General features: G+C 37.1%; 1 protein-coding gene and 1 long non-coding RNA gene across 4 annotated transcripts in view; both read left to right on the plus strand.

Annotated features, from left to right (window-relative positions):
- PDSS2 (decaprenyl diphosphate synthase subunit 2) overlaps positions 1 to 21,777 on the plus strand; it is a 253,400-nt gene that overhangs the window by 126,648 nt on the left and 104,975 nt on the right. The window lies entirely within an intron of this gene.
- On the plus strand, positions 7,160 to 16,810 carry LOC145520461 (uncharacterized). The gene is made up of 4 exons (XR_014064484.1): positions 7,160 to 7,183; positions 9,665 to 9,964; positions 10,506 to 10,553; positions 16,713 to 16,810. It is a non-coding gene; the product is annotated as an uncharacterized LOC145520461 (long non-coding RNA).

Here is a 21,777-nt window from a genome sequence, read left to right on the forward strand (position 1 = left end):
ACCTGCCCCAAATAGACATTCTGTTTAATGGGCTTCCCCTATAGACAAAGAGCAAAGTGTATTTCATTTGTCTTTAGTCCTGAAATGCTCAATGCTATAAATTTTGGTATTAAAACCCGTTACATTCATACTCATTGGAGACACTGTTTCAAGGAAGTACTTGGATAATTATGCACCTACAAAATTTGCTGCTGTCCATGGATAATTTACATTCTCAGTAATGCGGAGCTTCTAGTTCTCTACTATAATTACAATGAATAACTTACATACTCATTGCAAATAATGATGTAACAGATTTTTAGAGGCTATGCATAAGAGAACCAACAAACTGAGAAGCAAAACAAATTTCCACCCCTTCTTTCCAAAGCTGTAGTTAATCACTTGAACCCTATCCAATATAGTAGCTGGCAGACTTTTCTTTGCAGCAGGCTATGTAAAAATGTTTATAATTTACAGCTTATTATGCCATGCAAAGGACTGTGTTCTCAGTGAAGGAGATGAGAAAATACGGCTGTGAAATTACTTAACTCCCCTTTGTTAGTAGTTTTCTGGCAACAGTGGAAGGATACTTTGCACTTAAAATACATCTCTGTATTTAATTTTATACCATTCAATTCAGAACTTTAGAAATGGGAATTTACTTTTTATTTCTTTGTACAGGCCAGAGTAGCTTAACAAAAACAATAAGCTGAAAAATCAGTTGTCAGAGAATTTAAATGGAATGGTACTTAATTATTAGAATTTAATTCAATTTGTGACTTTGATTTTATAAAAGCCAGCTTTTTAAAATATATATCTACAGTGTTTAATAGGCAAATTGCTATTTTTCAAAGGTACTTCATGCAGATTTTGCTTTATATTGTCTATACCACTTTGACTGGAAGTTAATCTTCCTCAGGAATAGTTAGAAGGGTAGGCAAGGTAACTTGGACCTTTCTGTAATCCACCTATTTTAGGTCTTTCCTTAGCATTTTCTAATTTTATTGGTTTCACTCTTAGATTCATAAAGCCCTTAAAGTCAGGGTACCACATGGTCTTATGTGGTTGTGGTTCTCTCTGTGCCTGGTACACTACTGCAACTTTATATTGGATAAATATGCCCCAGACCATGACTTCCATTTTGATGGGAAAGTAGCTCCTCTGTGAAGGACTGGAGCTCACTTTTAGGTTCTCTACGTTTTAGGTGGGCCTTCGTAAGAGAGAGAAGTAAAAACACAGGAACTGGTATTTAAAAGTCTGTATCTTTTTTTTCTTGTAATTCTTCAGCTCTTGATGAAGGAAGAGCTGTTTATTTAGTTTATACTTCCCTGGAGGTAAAAGAGAGGAAAATTTTATATTTAAATATTTAAAACATTCAAAACAACATGCTTAATTTTTTCACTCTTTGTTTAAAATTAATTTAGAAGCTGGGACATTGTCACAGGAAAATGTTTTCTATTTCAAATCTCTTTTTTCTAAGTTACAGTTTACAATAGCCTTAAAGTCGTCTCTGATTGTGACAGAATAAAAAATTGAGTATAATGATTTATTCTGGGTTTTCAGTGTGTGGGGTTTTTTTTTTTTGGCTTCTTCCTCTTGAGTAAACAGAGACCTGAGATGTGCCAGAGTCCAGACGTCTGGGTGCGAGAATGGAGTGCCTAGCACTGCTCTCCACTGACCTCTTCTGGCCTCCTGTTAGATGTGTCGGTTGAAGTGGACAGCCGCTCTCTTTTAGGATAACTTGGTGAAAGCGGATGACCAGGGGAAAGTAGAGGGAAGTCAGCCAGCCATAGGCTTGGTGATGATAACCTCTTAGCCTCTTCAGCACTCAAAGACTCCTTTTGCTGTTCCCCTGCCCTTCTGTAAAGGAGTCTGTTTACCAAGCACACTTTATATGTAATATAATGATTACTTGATTTTCTGTTTTATCAGATGCACTTGTAACTGACAATCTGGGTGCCTAGTGACCAAAATGTAACTACTACTGTCACATCTTATTAATGAATACAGCACTAAAGGAAATTGGTGTTTTTATTAACAGATGTACCTTTGTCTAGGGGTTAATGAATGACTTTCCTTAGACATTTTTGAAAGGGGAAAAAAGCTCATTTCTCTGAAGAATTTTTCACCTCCTGTGAAGAATCCTTAAAGATCTAGGAAATCCAGACAGGGAGCTGCTGTCTTAGAGTGTATTATCAAGCAATTAAGTGCAGATATTTTTGCTATACAGATGGTGATCATTTCTCATTTAGTGCCACTTTCAAATAGTAAAATGTGAGCCCCTCTGAAATTGTTATAAATGGTGACTCAGAAGCTTTTATTTGTACTCATAGAATAGGACTTGGAGATATAACCCAAAATCATGAGGGTTTCTAAAACAGAATTTCTTTCTTTCCTAAAACTGGGAAATCAGGCAAGGTTTTAATCAAGGTACTATCTTTGGTTTGGTGATGCAGAGTCATCAAACCTACAACTCAGACGTTAACATTTTGAGATAAAATGGCACATTTGTTACACACAGGAAAAGGCTCTGTTTCTGAGTGCTCCATTCAAGTCTGTAATTCGGACTATTAGCTTATTGCTATGGGTTCCTGCCTCCCTTCCATTTTGTGCTTTTCTTTCTCACTGTATCATACTTTATCCCGTTACACTTTTGTCTCATGTTTTCCCCACATCTACTGGTTGTGCTTTTTATCTGTTATTGAACATACCTAAAACTTTTAAAATTCTATAGAATAAGACAGAGATGAGAGCAAATGAATAAATTATAGTCCTTAGAATGGTGGGAAGAAAAGACATTGACAAAACAGCTGTTCCTACAGGGCCTTTGGATGCTCTCATGAAGTGGGCCACCCGTGCTCTTCTCTCTATCCACCTACAACAGTCTCATTTTTGTTTTTTTTCCTTGCAATTCTTAATTACACATAGTAATGATGTGAACGTAGAGCAATAAATAATCACTGTGGGACCTCATTGCTTTTTCCCTTTCTATAGTTTAACAATATGACTTCTTGTTGTATTACAGTTACCATCTCATACTGCTTACCTCTTGTGACTTCTGGTGTTCATTAGCTAGGGCTTTTCTTGATAGAAAAAAAATGAGCCAAGCAAAATTCAAAGTCAGGAACGATGCTGCAACCATTTACACAAAACTGTATGTACATAATATGTACACAGTTACAGATGTTTTACATTAAGTTTTTTTTTTTAATCTTTGGAATCTTTACTTATATTTGTTCAAGAGATGAACTTCTTGGAAGGTCAAATACTACTTCGTTAAAACAGCATAGATATATAGGACCTCGTTTAGAAACATCACAATACTCAAAAAGAAAAGGATACCTGTTATACTCTGGAAGAAATGAAATATTCTCTCATGATGCTACAATCTCTTAAGGAATTCACTGTATCATTGACCATAGCTAAGTATAGAGGCTGTATTAGGACATAATGGCATTTCCATTAAAAAAAGAAAGCAAACTTTTGTGGGTATCTAATTATACCTGTACTGAGTACCATAACAAAAGAATTAAATAATTCTATTCTCTGTTCTCTAAAAGTGTGCCATATTTTACACGTATTTTGAGAGCAGACATACATATTAGACTACAGTATATTATAGTTCATACTTTTATCAGTTTAAGGGAAAAGACTCAGGGATACTTCTCTCATTTTTAGGGGTAAAGAAGAATTAGAATAACCAGTGAAATTCAAAATTTGGTCATGGCAAGATAGAAGTTATTCAGTTGGTGTCACAGCATTAAATCGATAATACATTTATTCACTCTGAAATTAGATTATACATAGACCTAACCAAAAACTATTTTCCTTAAGATACTTAAAAAAGTCGTTTGAACTTCCTAGACCTTTCTTGCTGACTTTATTTCATAAAGTCCATCATTCCATTGTCAGGATACCTTCCTCTAATTTGGATCAGCTTTTAAGAGTTTCCTTAAAACTGTGTTTTCTGATTCTCTGAGGTAAATGATCCCACTTCAGCCCCCTTGCTCTCCACTTCTCCACGTTCTCAGTGTATTTCTCCCTCCCCAGTAGAATTCTCCTTTCGGTCCCACTTTAGGTGTTACTTTCTTTGAAAATCCTTGCCTTCCTCCATTAAGATTTGGGCTCCCTGGCCCCTGTGTGTGTTAACTTCTTTGATGGCAGTTGTCGCCTATGACTGAAATCATTTAGTTCATGTCTGAATCCTTCACTGCTCTGGCCATGAGTTTTTTAAGGATATAGCTCTAAGTTTTCTGTCCCTTCCCCCACATTTTGGATGTATTCTCAGAGCTTATCACATGGTTTGACATGTGGCAGATACTAAATAAATGTTCACTGAATGAAAGCAAGAGATCTTTGAATATCCACCACAATTACAGTCTGTTAATAATAAAATATGGACAAGGTATACAACCAAGCAGGACTTTAGAAATCTCTTCAAAAGATCTCTTTGCTACAACTATTTATTGTCCCTAATTCAGGTGCTGTTATTCAGCTATCTGATGATTTGACAAAATCCGCTAACTATTTATTATTTGGTAGTACCTATTTTAGTTTTTAGTGCTTCCATAGTAGCTCAGCTGGTGAAGAATCTGCCTGCAATGCAGGAGACCCCAGTTCAATTCCTGGGTCAGGAAGATCCCTTGGAGAAGGGATAGGCTACCCACTCGAATATTCTTGCCTGGAGAATTCCCACAGACAGAGGAGCCTGGCGAGCTACAGTCCATGGGGTAGCAAAGAGTCAGACGCAACTAAGCACATTTTAGTTTTTATTACCTACTCCACAATTTGCTTTCTTGACCAGATCTTTCTGATTATAATAGTTTATCCAAATTTCCAGTTTAATAGATATCTATAAACGTGCATTTGCCCCAAAGATGAGAACCTAGGTTATCTTAAGAAAATAAATACTTTATAGCAATAAATGGATTTATAATCAAATTGTGCACAAAGGCAATTTTAAAAACGTTTAAAAATAAGTTGATGCGAACAAAGCATTTCAAAGTATAGGTTGGTGCTTCATCATTAACTTTAGTCTTGTGACTTTTGTCAGTTGATGTCACAACCTTAGTATTATTTTTAAAATAGTTTTTTTTTTAAGGATATTTAATTAAGTAATGTGGTGTTTGCTTATTTCAAACAGTCTGTCTTTGTTCCTGTCAAAGCCATGCTGGCAGGGCATTGCTTTTCTTTTCCCTTTTGTTAATATTCTGTGTTAGATAATGGTTTTGCAAATAATAGATTCTGAGGACCTTTGATCCACCATTACTGTAAAATAAAATGCAACTTAATTTTTTTCTGGGTGTAATGGTTTTAACCTTGTGTACTAATTTGACTGTGCTTCTGGGGGCAGATCTTTAAATGAGACGCAAATGAAAGAAAAATTGCTAATGCTGCCACTGTATATCTAATGAGCACTGTGTAATAAACCATAACCTCTTCGACATTTCTCTGGAAAGCGACATGATTATTTTGGATGGCTAGCCCTTTGTGGATGGCTCATTACCGTCTGGCATAATATGTATTGATAGAGACCGTAATTGTCAACTCCTATTTGACATGCTGCGTCTAATAAATATGGCTTGCATTGCTGGAACCCATCAGTGGTTATATAGGAAACTGTAATTAAAGAAAAAATTATATATTTTAGGTTAAAAAATTGTGTGTATATATATATATATATATATATATATATATATATAAAATATCTCTATACAGGATTGTCTGCTCTTCTCTGCCCCTCAACCCCCCTTTGCAGCTTCTTGTCTTAGAGTATTTGAAGTTTCCCCTGAGGATTGGTGCTCTTTTATCAGTATAGGACCAACATGTGACAAATCCCGTGCGTGTGTGTGTGTGAGAGAGAGAAAGAGAGATTGATTTTCCTCCCCACTTAAAAAAGCATCTTCATTGACAAAGAAGTGACAATATAAAAAGCTCCTAGATTTGTGTAAGATCCGTAAGACCGTAGTGTATTCTTCTGAGTTCAACTCATGAAGTTAATGCTTTGTAGCCAGACAGTCTCAAATTATTCACTTTTCCCATGGTTTTTTTAACTTTATTTTTTCTGACTTTATTCTCATTTTGTTATAAGAAATTTATGTTCTTTGGTAGAGGGGAAAAAAAAGGTACCTGAGAAGCCAGATTACTATGAAATATCAATCTCAAGTATATTAAAATCCCACCAAACACCTTATACAATACTTAAGTTTGGGGTGGGGGGAGGGAAATTAAAGACTAGAATCGGGCCTATGTCTTGTTATAAAACAAATGTAGGTCTAGTCAGTTTATGTCTGAAAATGTAAAATTGGGATTCTAAAGAATAGTATTTTTGTTACCCATTGTGTAATTGTAATATGCTCTGAACTTCAGACAAGCAAATGTACACTTGATTTATATCCTATAGTTTATGATCTTTTTGAAATGGAATCCTCAGCATAGCACATGAAATCATACCATGAAAAATGTTTATATTTCCTGGAGTAGGCCCAAAAAATCATGTAAAAACTTAGGCAGCTCTCAGGTTTCTTCTTAGCAATGTGAAGTTTGATATCATAATTTTCAAGCTAAGAAAATGGAGTCCCGTTTTCACCATTCTGGTGAAGAGAAGCAGGTGTTTAGAAGAGCATAGCTCTATATTCATCGGCCTATGGTTTTGAATCATGGTTTTGCCCATTTGTCTAGGCACATTTCTTGATCTTTCTGAGCCCCAGTGTACCCATGTATAAAAATAGGGACAATAGGACCTAGTAGGTACTCAATAAATATTGTACTTCTTTTTATTCTCCCTTCTTCCTTCTGCCCAGCACAGATGACATTTCTAATCTAGTGCATTCTCTACTTTCTCAGGGATGTCCTGTCCAAGAAACATGGAATTTTAATTTTGTTAGGTGATATTAGCTAATTCTTATTAATAGCCAGACCCTGTTCAAGTTTTCTTACGTGTGTTAGCTCACTGAATCCTCCCAGCAATTCTGAGATTATTCTCATCCACTTTTAACAGATAAAAATGACTGAAGCACACAGAGGTGAAGCAACTTGCCCAAAGTGACACTGATGGGACCAGTATTTAAACCCAGGCAGTCTAACTCCAGAACCCACACTCTTCAACTCAGCTGTATTACCTCAGCAGTTTACCCTTTCTCATGTCACAAAAGAAAGAGAAGATTCTCATAAGGTTCTAGAGAGGCCTGGTCTGCGTTTCACTGTAAGGCTGAATTATTCTTAAAGGACAAAACCAACATAGCTGTCGGGGATAGGTTGGGTATTTCTAGGGAAGATAAATGGTAAACTATATGAAGAAGAAAGCAGCTATGCTATGGGATACCAAGGAAAGGGGGAACTGAGTGATGACTGTTCCTGTGCGAGACCTGCCAGCAAATACCAAATTTTTACAGTGCCCTTTATACACTGTGCTGTTTCCTCAGTATGGAATGCTATTTCTACTTTTCTTCATCTGAATTAATTCTTGGTGGTGGTGGTTTAGTCGCTAAGTCATGTCCAATTCTTGCAATCCCATGGACTGTAGCCTTCCAGGCTCCTCTATCCATGGGATTCTGCAGGCGAGGGGAGTGGGTTGCCATTTCCTTCTCCAGAGGATCTTCCCGACCTGGGAATTGAACCCGGGTCTCCTGCATTGTAGGCAGATTCTTTACCGACTGAGCTGTAAAGGAAGTGTTCCTTAATATACAACTTAGCTCTCATCTTCTCCAGGAAACCTTCCCTGACCACTAGGCTAAGCTAAATACCTTTATTCTGGACTCTCATAGCACACTGGGCATAAGCCTGTACAGGTATTAGTGGGAATAGCATTAATAAGTAAGAGTAATAACTATCATATACTGGGTACAGACCATGTGCCAGGCATTGTGTTGAAAACACTTTACACATGTCTCACAACAGTCTCAAAGGGTCAGTAGTGATAGATTGGGCTTCCCTGGTGGCTTCAGTGATAAAGAATCTGCCTGTTAAGGCAGGAGACATAGGTTCAATCCCTGGGTCAGAAAGATCCTCTGGAGAAAGAAATGGTAACCCACTCCAGTATTCTTGCCTGGGAAATCCCATGGACAGAGGAACCTGTCAGGCTACAGTCCATGGAGTTGCAAAAGAGTTGGGCACGACTTAGCGACCTAACAACAGTGATAGATGAAGACAGTAAAGGTTGGGGACATTAAATAGTTTAGCCAGGATCATACAGCCATAAGTGGCAGATTTGAGATTTAAACCAGGTCTTTCTTACTCCAAACTCCTATTCGTAATAACTGCAGTGTATTTGCCATGCTTTGTTGACATTGTCTGCTTTTGTCTTTTTTTTTTTTTTTTTGATTTTTTTTTTCTTTTCTTTTTTTTTTTTAATAAATTTATTTATTTTAGTTGGGGGCTAATTACTTTACAATATTGTAATAGTTTTTGCCATACATTGACATGAATCAGCCATGGGTTTACATGTGGTCCCCTTCCTGGACCCCCCACCCACCTCCCTCCCCATCCCATCCCTCTGGGTCTTCCCATTGCCCCGGCCCTGAGCCCTTGTCTCATGCATCGAACATGGAATGGTGTTCTGTTTCACATATGATAATATACATGTTTCAATGCTATTCTCCCAGAACGTCCCACCCTCACCTTCTCCCTCAGAGTCCATAAAATTGTTCTATGCATCTGTGTGCTTTTGTCTTTAAGAGTCAGATTATAAACACTTCAAGGCATGTACTGTGTTTTAGTCATTTTTTACCCTTAGATCCTATCAAAATTGTGCTTTAGAGAAGAAAGAAATGGAATACTAAAACATGCTTATTTTTTTAAATGAACTTAAATTTTAAATGTGTTTTGTAATGAGCAAATGTGTTTTGTAGTGTGTTTTGACTTTAGTATATTATCAAACAATAAAAACTATATACAGATATTGCTGAGTAGGTTATTCTATGTCTTGATTTAGAATTTAAATAAGATATTATATAAAGAAATGCTCATAATTGATAACATAAATGTCCAACAAAAGGTAGTGCCACAAAATTACTCAAGATATGGCATTAATAATATGAGTGGAATAATTATAAGGTTTTTTTAGAAATACGGAGAAATCAAACTCTGTGTATTAGCAGGGATTCAGAATGACAGCCACTCACCTTTAGCCCCCTGAGGAACAACCCAGCTTCATACCCTTTTCTCTCTGTGGGCACCAAGGCCTCACCAGTCATCTTCTCTCAATACCCTCTCTTGGGTCTCCTAGCTTATTAGTCCTTTCCTATGGAGTAGGGCAAGACCTTTACGTCTGAAGGCAGTTCAATTAGGAACTATCTAAATTAATGCCTAAACCTAAGACCCAGGGAGGCTGAACTGTGGGCACATTTTTATCTTTCAGGAGGGCTTGCTAAAAGGGCAAGCCAAGGTGGTTTCTGTATCACCTCCTCTAATAAAGTCTTCACTGCATTCTTCTCTTTAGAATGAAGTTGAAGACAAAGGGCTAAGTTAGCTTATTCATTTATTTGCTTTCAATCTGAGTTAATTCTGTTCTCCTTACTTTGTCCAAATCATTTGGGGCTGTGGCCAGAGGATGGAGGATGTTCCTGGACTTTTTTCCTCCTTTCTTGTATTGTTCTTATTTGTTTTCCTCTCAAGCCCTGAGAAAAGATACCCAAGCCTTTGTCCTAAACCTATGCTTCTCCCATATTCCTCTTTCTATCTGCAGCCATTCTCGAACTATTCCATGGCAGCTGTCGACTTTGCTCATTGTCTGGCAGGGGCAGTGAAACCTGTTGGTGCCAGCAGCATCAGTAGTATCAGCAAGCCAACTGGAGAGCCATTCTTCGTGCCTCACCCTCCACCTCACACAGATACCCCCAGCAGTGCTGTGGCAGCCATGCATGGCATGGTGGGGGATGAGCAGCAACATCCTTGTTCTCATTGATCAAGAAAAGTCCCACTCTCCTGTTACCTCTTCCATGGAGCCTTCCCATCCTCTCCCCATATCTTCAATGATTATAATTGTGTATCCTTACAGCAAGTACAGACTGTGGGATTCATTTTACACTTATCATATGCTATATAGGTTTTTTTGTTATTTTTTTTGTCATTATAGTCTATATGCAACTAAATGTGAGTCCTCAGGGCACAGACCATGTCTTAACAACGTTAAGAGAAAGAATACATGTGTACTCATACTTTGATACATACTCATGGATAGAACAAAAAAAACACTTTTATAATTTACATTTCTGGGGTCTGGCAAGTAGGTACTCTATTAATAATTTTGATGATGATGGTGATAATCAGATAACCCAGATTAACAGTTTTCTCAATTTTCACCTATTCTGACTTGTTTGAGTTACAAATAGTCAAGGTATTGCTTTTAAAGCTTTTCCCCCATAAATTAACTCAGGAGTGAGCTATTTCATGTTGTTATGACATATGTATAGTAAGGTTAACATAGTTGATTGTAATGGAAGTAAATGTAATCTGAATTGAGTGTCCATTAAATAACTCTTTCTCATTTCTTACTACATTTTGTTGAGCTTTGACTTCCAAATTAGCTTGTGAACCATTTGGTATCATCAACTATCAGGAAGCTTTTTAATAAGGTAAGTTGGTGACTTATACTCAGTTACTTCAGGTTTATCTTATTCTTTACAGCCTTCTTATTTTTGAAACTTACACATTTATAAAGAGAAGAGGGATCAGTATTTTTAAAATGATTCCTGTAGGCTTAGATTACTCTTTAAATGATTGGACTTGATTGAAAGAATGTCTTAGAATGCAGAGTGGTGAAAGGAAGATGGTATCCTTTGAGAAAATCATGCTGTGGACATAAGAACTAGCTAGATTACTGGGTGGGGAAGATAAAACTGGTAACAGAGTGCCAAGATGATTAAATGTGAAAATGTATAAAAACATCAAAGGCAAGATAAAGCCCATAAGAAGAGGAAAAAGATCAGATTACTTGGAAAGTTAGACATTGTAGAGTTTGCTCAGAATAAGCACAATAATACAGATAGCCATACTCTCAACTGCCTGCCTACAAAAAATGTCTTTGGGATAGCTGCTTGTCTGTGGGTTGGAAGTGTAGTAGATGAGCTTCGGGGTCACTGTTTAATTCTTTTTTAATTTTTGGCTCCCCCAGGTGGCTTGCAGAATCTTATAGTTCCTTGACCAAGGATTGAACTTGGGCCCATGTCATTGAAAGCACTGAGTTCTAACCACTGGACCACCAGGGGATTCCTTCCATTTAATTATCTAAATCCAGACATTTTAAGATGCTGCCTTGTATTTCAGTTGAAAGCATGATTAAAATGTTTGCTGTTTGGGATATATAGTTTTATCCCTTCGTAAAGTAATGTATTTTCTGAGGTGAACAGGGGGCTTGTTCAGATGTCTCTGTTTCTAGCTCTGTTGGGTTTTTTTGCAATTTACTTTTAATGAGAGGATAATTGCTTTACAGTATTGTGTTGGTTTCTACCATACAGCAACATGAATCAGCCATTGATATACATATGTCCCCTTCCTCTTGAACCTTCCTACCACCTCCCACCCCATCTCAGCCCTCTAGGTTGTCACAGAGCACCAGGTTTGAGCTCCCCGAGTCATACAGCAAATTCCCACTGGCTATCTATTTTACATAGCGTAATGTATATGTTTCAATGCTACTCTCTCAGTTTATTCCACCCTCTCCTTCCCCGACTGTGTCCACAAGTCTTTTCTCTATGTCTGTGTCTCTATTCTTGCCCTGCAAATAGGTTCATCAGTATCATTTTCCTAGGTTTCATTTATATGCATTAATATACAATGGTTTTGTTGGTTTTGGTTTTGTTTTTTTGTCCCTGTTAGGCTTTAAGCTCCTTGGGAATAGTAAGTACTCCAGTGTGTTTATGGGGTAAGGGCCGCACCAGGCACAGTGCCTGGCACATCACAAATACAAGATTGGCAGAGCTGTGTGCACACTTGGCCATCCTTTGAAAGAATATTTTGTTAGTTGTTTGTTTAAAAAATATGTTCTTAAAATGTGTGCTTATTTAAATAAGCATGTTACTTGCCTTTCCAGGAGTAGAGGTGAGGACTGTGGGTCCAGAAGGCCAGGATGAGAAGTCATGCTTAGACACTGGGAAAGGGAAAGATAACTAGAGGCAGGTGGGGAAGGTGCAGCCAAAAGTAATGTGGTCTTAGAAGTCTCTGTAAACATGTTTACATGTAAAAAAAAGTCTGAAAGAAACTGTGCCAGACTGCCAGACAGATAACTTCTGGAGAAGAAAGTAGGATGAAGAGATGATGAACCTGGTAGGACCTCTTAGAAGTATAATTTTAAATTTGATAGTAACCACACTAAAAATATAAAAGAAAACAAGTGAGTAAAACTATTGTTAATAATATATTTTATTTAAGCTTACATAACTAAAATATTATCATTTTAACATTGTCAATATAAAGCATTTGTTACTGAAATTTTTTTTTTACTAAGTCTTTAATTCTTAAGCACATCCAAATTCAGACCAGTGATGTTTTAAGTCCTTAATAGTTGCATGTGGTTAGCGTCTACCCACACTGAACAGTGTAGCTCAATATATTTTTATATTGTTTTGATTTTTTTATCATAAAAGTATGCTTTCATCTGACTTGTATGATTTATTTTTGTAAGTAGTCCATTTAGCTGTTGTGAAGGTTTAAAGATGAGTTTTAATCCTATCTTTTAATTTTCCTGTACTACTTTCCTATGAAAAAGAAATTTGGATGGCATGCTTGTTTCACTTGAAAACATAGTCAAGGATTTTCATTCTGGTGAACACGCAGTAAGTCCATACCAAAATTAAATAAAGTAGTGTAATTTGAAAAAAGAAATGGAGATAATTTTTTATCACATCTAAATTGTGATTCACAGACTTTTTCATTACTTCGTATGTGTTGTTTCTTTGGATGTAAACAAAAACACACTAAAGGTGAAATGGGAAACTGAAGGGTTGCCTGGGATGTGGGGTGTGATTATAAAGTAATATGGGGTTTTTTTGTTTGTTTGTTTGGGGAATTTTTGGTGAATAAACAGACTGTGTACATTTACCTTTTAAAGTAATTTGCTTGAAAGTTGTATATGGATACCATTTTCTGCATATGTCCTTTGAGATACCTTATAGTCAGTTTTTTAAAAAACAAACTTTACTTTCTGACACGTGATAGATCTGTCACTTATATTTGGGTTTGAAGAACATGTATATAATGTGGACATTTCACTCTTTGTCATAGATTGTATTATTTTTTAGTAAAAGTATTTTGACATTTCTATTTTATAATTGTTGCTCTTTATAATTAATTTCACTTAAAACTTCAAATACTTGAAAAATTAAAGCAAAAATCAAAACAAAGAACCTGAATAAGGAAAGACTCTAAATGAGCATCAGGTTTATTTTTTAGGGTGATGGAAATGTTCTAAAACTTGGTTGTGGTGATGGTTTCACAACTCTGTAAATAGTAAAATTCAGTGAATTGTAGTTAAAAATGGGTGAATTTTATGATGCATAAATTAAATCTCAACAAACCTGTTTTTAAAAAAGAAGATAAAGTAGCATTCAGTGACTATATTAAGAGTTTTTATAGCCATATATGTGATCTGAAAATAGCTTTATGCCTGGTAACAAGAGTTTTTTGTAGGATCTAATTGTTTAGAGTGGTATTTGGAAATGCCATTTGATGTTAAGTCTTCCTGTCTTTTCCTTTCTTGGGTAGTATTTCCTGGAGAGGCTCTCTGACATCTCTTTCCCCTGTAGAAATCTATTTCTTTATCTATAAAATGGAGTTAATAACTAAACTTGGTAAAGATTAAATGAGATTTTTGTTTTAAAAAATAAAAATATCTGGGTTGTAGTAGGTTATAAATTGTGCCTTAACCTGCACACTGAGTACCTGCCCTTGGTTTTTACTTCTATGGTTTAAACATATGGGGACCCACCATACTTTCATACACAAAGTATTTAGGGTAGCATTTAGGATCTGCGACTCTAGATTCCTAGGTTGATTAGATAGCCAGTGTAAGTCATCACTTTAAAGCATGTCATTATATAGCCTATATCCTGACACCTTTTTTCATACAAAACAAATCTTTGCCACTTTATGCTCACCTTACCTTCACATTTCCCAGCCTCAGACACATTTCATGGTCTAAATGAAGCCTGCTAAGGTTCCCTTTTCAGACATCATTGCCTCCTGTTATTCAGTTGGAGAGGTCTTTGCAGAATGACATTTCCCTCCCACAGTGCTTCCTGTGCCCCATTTAACATGCAGCCTTCACATTTCTCCTAACCCCTACTTGCTTTCAAAAGAAGAGAAAACTCAAACCGCAGTCTTTCATGAACAGTTCAGAACTCACAGAGCCCTGGCAATAGGCAGTGGATCCAGCACTAAAGTTCAGTAATGATTCTAATTCCCCTTATTTTTAAACAATCTCCAAGAATCACAGGTAAAAATCTGCTTATCTTCTTTGTTTGCCATCCCACTCCTAAAACCAAAGTATGTATGCCAACTCCAATTCACTGAATATTTTTAGGTTTCTCATATGCTAATATAGCTCCCAAGCATTTTCTGGTGTACTGTCTGGGTTTCACTGAACTGTTATTTCTCCCAGTCTGATTGAGCCTGTAGGAAATTTCATAACTCAATGATGAATCTTCGAAGAAAGGTTTGTATTGAAAATTGAAACACCAGCTTGCTTTTTGTAACCAGTTCTTTAATCCTCCACCTGCCGTAATGTAGCGATGGCTCATAATTATCAGAGCAGAGAACCAAACTCTTGTATTTCAGCAGAAAGAATGACACTGTAGGGGGGCAAGTGACAGAATCTACAGTCCAGTGAGGAGGGGGACAGGTTTTTTGGAAACTTTGACACAGAATCAGATGTATTTGTATAACCATTTCATGTAGAACTGTGCTGCACTCAGAGAGGGGATTTTGCTTTTCTTCATTAAAAGCTTATTAAATGAAGAAATAGGACAGTGCTTTTGCTTCAGTAGATGGGGGTCAGAGAGGTGGGTCTGATCTCCTCAGGATATTAATGTCTGCCTTCAGCCAGGGGAAATGAGCCGTCACTTGAGTTAGAGGCAGCTTTATGTGCTCATCACTAGGGATTCCCATATGTCCAGGGAGCTGCAACAGTAAAAAATGGCAGAGCTCAGTGGTAGAGTGCAGAGGGCTCTCATTGGAATTCATGTCAGGAAGCTCAGCTCAGTCTGCCCAGAGCAAATCTGTTTAATGTTGATCAGCTGTCCATCTGATAAACCGAATTGATATGGGCATTCCCTCCAAGGACTGTCCTGACAGTGACAGCCACAGCACCCAGATGTCTTGTTAGGTTTTTTTGGTAGTCTCAAGTATTTTTAACCCCTTTTGTGATATGCAAACCTGAAAGTACTTTTAGGGACCTAGCTAGGCTTGCCCTTTGCTTCTCTGGCAGAGAGCAGCCCAGCCCAGCAGCCTTTCCAGAAACCACATACTCTTAGGTTAGCTGTACCTCTCTGTATAATAAGCATCTTGGTAACCTGCAAGATAATTATGTGTTGACGGTGTCAAGTTGTGTGTAGTTTTTCAAAATAATGTTTCTTAAAATGTTCTTAAGGGCAGTAAATTACCTAGCTTGGTTATGGTTTATTAGTTTCACAGGTGTATTAGATGATCAGTAAGCAGAACTTTATGATGTTCATGCATAAAGAGAAACTGTATTACAGATTTTGTTTTGGTTGGCTGATTTCTAGTAGTAACTATTATGATTCCTGCTGAGTCCCTGCATCCTCTGCTTTCTCAAGTATGAGTACCACCACTGAAGGCAGCTCACCTCTCTGTAGATTGTTGGCAGGTATGGAGGGAATTAATTACAGAACACATCAATACTGAACTGTCCCCCTTTTTTTTTAAGTAACTGTGAGAAGATGGATATGTTAATTAACTTGGCTGTAGGAATCATTTTACTATGTGTTGATTAAAGCATCATGTTGTACACATTAAATATATGTAATTTTATTTAAAATTTTTTAAAATACTGAACTTTCCTTTATGGAAACTAATCAAGAGGGATAAATCTTTGTGTTAAGTTATAATTATTTTAAAATCATTTCTGCAAAACTATTAGTAGTTTAAAATTACAATATTGAATATGAGAGAACTTTACTTTTGTTTATTTTAAAGGTTCTCATTGAAGTACTACTTAAGGATTTTGTCTTTTCTTACCCCTCACTTTGAGAGCTTGTGTTTTCATGGGATAGAAAGATTCTAACATTGCTTAGATATCTAATCATTTGAATGAGACTAGATGCAAAGACTGTTTGCTTTCCGCTTTTTCTCTATGTATTCTGATTTAGACTGCCAGGTGAGCTTTCCTAAAAGAGATGCAGAGCCCCAGTCGTTTTTAGGATTGCTCAGTGTATGTGGTCAGAGCTGGAAGAAGCCCTGGTCAATATTTCAGCCGTTGAACCTGTGACTTGATCTCTATTTGGAAGTCGCCATTACTACAGCCTACAGCTTTGAGATTCTGGGTTCAGTCACCATTTTTAAAATCAGAATTCTCATTCCCATGTGATAGAATGAAGCAAGATCAGTTTTGATTGCTGCAGTCATGGAAAACCTTAAATTCAGAGTTAACACTTAAAGTTATCACCATGAAAGTTCCTTTTACCTGGTGTTAAAAGCATATACTGTTTCTTTTTATTATTGCTATTTTGATATTTTGGTATTTTTGAAGTATATGTAAGGAATTCTGTTGCTCTTATCAGGTTTCCTCCCTACTTTCTCCATTCTTTGCTCTTGTGGAACTTTCTTTCTGTGGGACCCTGGAGAGAGAAACAAAACACAGATGAAATAACTAGGGTAAGTGCTGTGGAGGGGAAAAAAGGCAGGAAGTAGAGCTAGGGAGTGCTGACTGGAATGGAAGGTTGCTATTGTAAATGGAGTAGTCAGAGAAGGCCTACTGGTCATGTGCACTTTGTGGGTTGTTGTTTTTTTTCTTGTTCCTTCATCTGGGGCATAATCCTGTGCCTTTTCATTTAGTTTTACTTTTTGTGGTGATGAGTTTTGTTCTGGAGGCTGCAAGATTGTAGTTCTTCTTGGTTCTCCTATCTCTAAGGCTGGTGGAAGAAGGGTGGAAATGGTGTTTTCAGAATCACAACTGAAGTTGTGAAGGAAAGACCATCTGGTTAAGACCCATTGACATGGAGGCAGCAGAGAAGAAATAAATCTCTCTCCTCCCAAACTCCAGTTTCCTTCTGTCAGCTCCCAATCTAAGTGGAAACCAGCTGTATGGGAGCTCAGGAGATGCAGAGTGTAGGGGGTCAGCCTCCCCATGGTGGAGAGAAGGGCAAAGAAGGGATCAGAAGAGTGGTTTATTACTGAGGATATTAAAGCATCAATCCTAAAGGAAACCAACCCTGAATATTCATCGGAAAGACTGATGCTGAAGCTGAAACTCCAATACTTTGGCCACCTGATGCGAAGAGCCATCTCATTGGAAAAGACCCTGATGCTGGGAACAACTGAAGGCAGGAGAAGGGGGCAGCAGAGGATGAGCTGGTTAGATAGCATCACTGACTCAATGGACATGAATTTGGGCAAACTCCAGGAGATAGTAAAGGACAGGAGAAGCCACGTGTGCTGCAGTTACGGGGTTGCAAAGAGTCGGACACTACTTAGCAACTGAACAGCAACAAAATTAAAGGGTAGGAACCAGTAGCCAGGTGAAGAGATTCATAGCATAGCGAAGGAACTTTGGTCCTCTTGAAGTTTGGAACCTGGCACAGTAGCACCTGAAGACTTTCTGCTCACGTACACTTTGAAGGGACCTGAAGAAAGCAAGTGACTAAACCTTGCAAATATATAAGGGAAGATTAGTCCAGACAGAGGAGGGGACAAAAGCCCTATGGTAGGAACAAGCTTGGCATGTTCAGGGAGCACCAAGGAAGCTAATGTAGCTAAAGAAGAGTGAGCAAAGAGGAAAAGAGCAGCAAATGAAGTCAGAGAGGTAAGAGGGTAAAGGTTTGGGGGAAGACTGTGTTGGTCCTTGGAATCCATTGTTGGGATTTTGGTTTTTATCCAGAGTGAGATGGGGAGCCACTGGAGGGTCTTGAGCAAAGGAGCAAAGTGATGACCTCATGGTTTCTTCATCTTCCTGCTTGCCTCAATTCTAATCGTTTTCATTTTTGCAAAGCTAATGGACTAAAAATATTATCTCATTATTCTTATAATACTCCATTTCCAAATTATTAGTTAAGCATCATTGTATATGGTTTTGGCCATTTGTGTTTCTTCTGGAATTACTTCATTATATCCTTTCCCATTTTGTTCTTAAGCTGTCTATCTTTTTCCTATTAATTTCTTGTCCAATTTGGACAAGCTTCACATGTATTTTGAATGTAATATTTTGCCTGTTGTGTGTGTTGCAAATGTGTTATTTCAAATCTGTGTTGCCTCAGCCTGTATTTTATTATATAAACATTTTTGTATATTTTAGCCACTCATTTTTATTCATTATTTTCTTTATAACTTTTGACTTCCTATTTTATTTTGCAAGGCTTTCTCACCCCAAGGTCTTAAGAATGTTTTCCTAAAGTTACAGTGTTGTTTTTCACATTTATATATTTGGTTTATCTAAATATATTAATATTTTTATCCATGGAGTATAGTAGGGATCTACCTTCATTATTCTTTCCCTTAATAGATAGCCAATTGCCCCAACATTTTTTGTATATAAGAATATTCCGTTTTTTCTCTAACAATTGGAAATGTTATCTTTATCATACATAATTAATTTTTCAAATATATTTGGATCTCTTTCTGGAATTTGTTCCACTAATCTATTAGTTTGTTCTCATGGTGTTTCTATTCTTTTTAAAATTGCAATAACTTCATAGGTTTTAAAATCTAGAATGACAGCCTCTTCCAAGATTTTCTGTGTAATTTTCAAATTTATTCTTCCCACATGAACGTAAAAATCAGTTTTCCAACTTAAAAAAAAATCTTTTAGGGCTCAAATAAAATGACTTTAAATAAGTGACTCTTGCCTATCTGGAATTTTGTACGTTTTGTGTGTTGGGCTTTAGAATCATAGAGCCCTGGGCTTGAACTCCAGGTCTGCAGTTTACCTCCAATGTAGACTCGAGCAAGTTACTTAGTCTGCCCACCCAGCTTCCTTCTGAAGGAAGCAGTAGAGATAATGCTTACATCAGAGAGCTTTTGTGAATTTTACATTATTTTATTTATTAATCTGTTAATTGAACTATAATTATGCTTGCAAATTTATATAAAGTTGCTCAGCATACCGTAATCAATTGGCTCAAAGTAATTTAGTAAGTGGGAGCCACTTCCACTATTAGGCATTTTTAAAAATAGGATATTTGAAGTATCTTCGGATGGAATGACATGATAACCTGACATTTGCTTCAAAATAATCTGGAAGGAGAGTGAAAGATGTAACTAAAACAAGATTAGGGTCACGGAGGTTCTTTATGCTACATTTTCAACTTTTTTTATATTTGAAAATTCCCAAAATAAAGTTTTTTCAAGAAATACACCTTTTAAAATTGTTGAAAATGGCAAAGGGTAAACATTTGTTATTTCTAAGGGGAAATATTTTTTATTTACTATATCGTAGACCTCTCGAAGAAAAGCAAGGAAGGAAGAGGAAGAAAAAGGAAAAAATAGAATAAGAAAGAAGACTCTATTGTCTTTTATCTCCTTTGCCTGTGTGATGAAACAACTATTGACCCTTCTGTTATTTTAACACCAACTTAAACGTGTAAAACATTTTTAGAGATTTCAAGTTAATATTTCCAAATTGTCTTTGTAGCTCAGATGGTAAAGAATGTGCTTGCAATGCAGGAGACTTGGGTTCGAGCCCTGGGTCAGGAACATCCCCTGGAGAAGGGAATGGCTACCCACTCCAGTATTCTTGCGTGGAGAATTCCATGGACAGAGGAGCCTGGCAGGCTATAGTCCAAAGGATCCCAAAAGTCGGACATGACTAAAGCAACTTAGCATGCAAGTTAATATTAGGAACAATTCCTGATAAAACTTCATCAGCAGACCTGGCTCCTGTGTAATTTGTTATTACTCATTCGTGAAAGGGGCTAATTGAGCTTAATTGACCTCTGGGGTCACTTCCAACTCTGAGTCTGTAAATCTGACTTTTTAGTTTACATCATTCCTTATCTTTTGAAACTCAAGAGTGATAGCTGTTCCCTTTACCTTTATAAAATTGATTACTAAGTAAAGAGCTATTAATTTAAAAGATATTTATAGGCAGCCTAGGGAAATAGGATAGTATCATTTATAGTGTTGTGAGGAAGAGAGGTGGCAGGAAGAAAGATGGCTCAAGTAATAATTACAGCATAGTACAACAAATGATGAGTTATGTTCAAAGGCTTTCAAGTGCAGAAAGAGTTAACCTTGGGGAAGTGAGGAAAGACTTCCCAAAAGTGATGCATGGACTGATTCTTAAAATTATTTAAACAAAAATTTACTTCTCATTCAGCCTATAGCAGCAAAAGTATGACACATCTATACAATGGACCTCTGAAGAGATGTTAAATAGAGCAAGGAGATTTTATTTGTAAATAACATGAAACTATCTCCAAGAGATAATATTAGGTGAATGAAATCAGAGTGCAGAAATATAAACATAAATTATCTTTACCATTTTTGTGATATAATTTTTATTGACTGTATCTTTTAGGAGTTTGAGTCCAACAAACAATAGCTTAAAGGAAAGTGGTATTTATATATCTCAGATATCAAGAGGTGTAAAGATAGGTACATCAGAACTAGTGTAGCCCTAAGACATCACCAGAGGTCCAGGCTTCTCATTTCTTCTTGCTCTGCCATCCTTAGGTTGTAGGCTCTCTCAAGATGCTTAAAGTTTCTGTTGTGCCCCCAGGCTGCTGCTGCTGCTAAGTCGCTTCAGTCGTGTCCGACTCTGTGCGACCCCATAGACGGCAGCCCACCGGGCTCCCCCGTCCCTGGGATTCTCCAGGCAAGAATACTGGAGTGGGCTGCCATTTCCTTCTCCAATGCATGAAAGTGAAAAGTGAAAGTGAAGCCGCTCAGTCGTGTCCGACCCCTAGCGACCCCATAGACTGCAGCCTATTAGGCTCCTCCGTCCATGGGATTTTCCGGGCAAGAGTACTGGAGTGGGGTGCCATTGCCTTCTCCGGTGCCCCCAGGCAGCTGAGCCATATTCCAAACAGGAGGAAGGGGTAAGCTCAAAATGCCAAAGGTGCATGCCATCTGAATCTATTCCCATATATTAGAAACTCAGTAGACTTCTCAGAGACTCACCTAGTGGACTTCTACTTACATTCATTGGCCAAACTGTGCTACAGGATCACCTCTAGCCTCAAGGGATTTGGGGGAGGTGAGTTTTTTAAATAAGTACTTTGTCTCTCCAAATACAGCCACAGGTATGTTAGTAGTGAGGAAAGGAGAGAGGGAATAGGTAACTAGCAATGTCTGTCATCTTGTATCTAAAGCTTAGGATGCTAAACAATTTGGAGAAATGTTGGAAGAATATGAATCAAAGCAGATTAAGTTGTTCAACATATAATTGAAAGAAAGTAATTTGGTGAAAGTTCTTGTAAAAATATTGGTTAATCCTCAGGGTTACATTCAATGTAGTAATTACTTCCTTACTCTGAATACTTAACATAAGCAGTATTCACTTATGACTCTTATCCAATCAAGATTTAGCATGAAAAAATACCCAAGTACTAAAATATATGTACATAAAATTGTATGAATACTTTTATATAAGATACTTTTTAAAATCCAGTACACTGAAAGTTTACTAGATTA

The sequence above is a fragment of the Giraffa tippelskirchi genome, chromosome 9 (genome assembly GCF_054371585.1).
Source record: "Giraffa tippelskirchi isolate mGirTip1 chromosome 9, T2T-mGirTip1v1.2.pri, whole genome shotgun sequence".
NCBI lineage: Eukaryota > Metazoa > Chordata > Mammalia > Artiodactyla > Giraffidae > Giraffa > Giraffa tippelskirchi.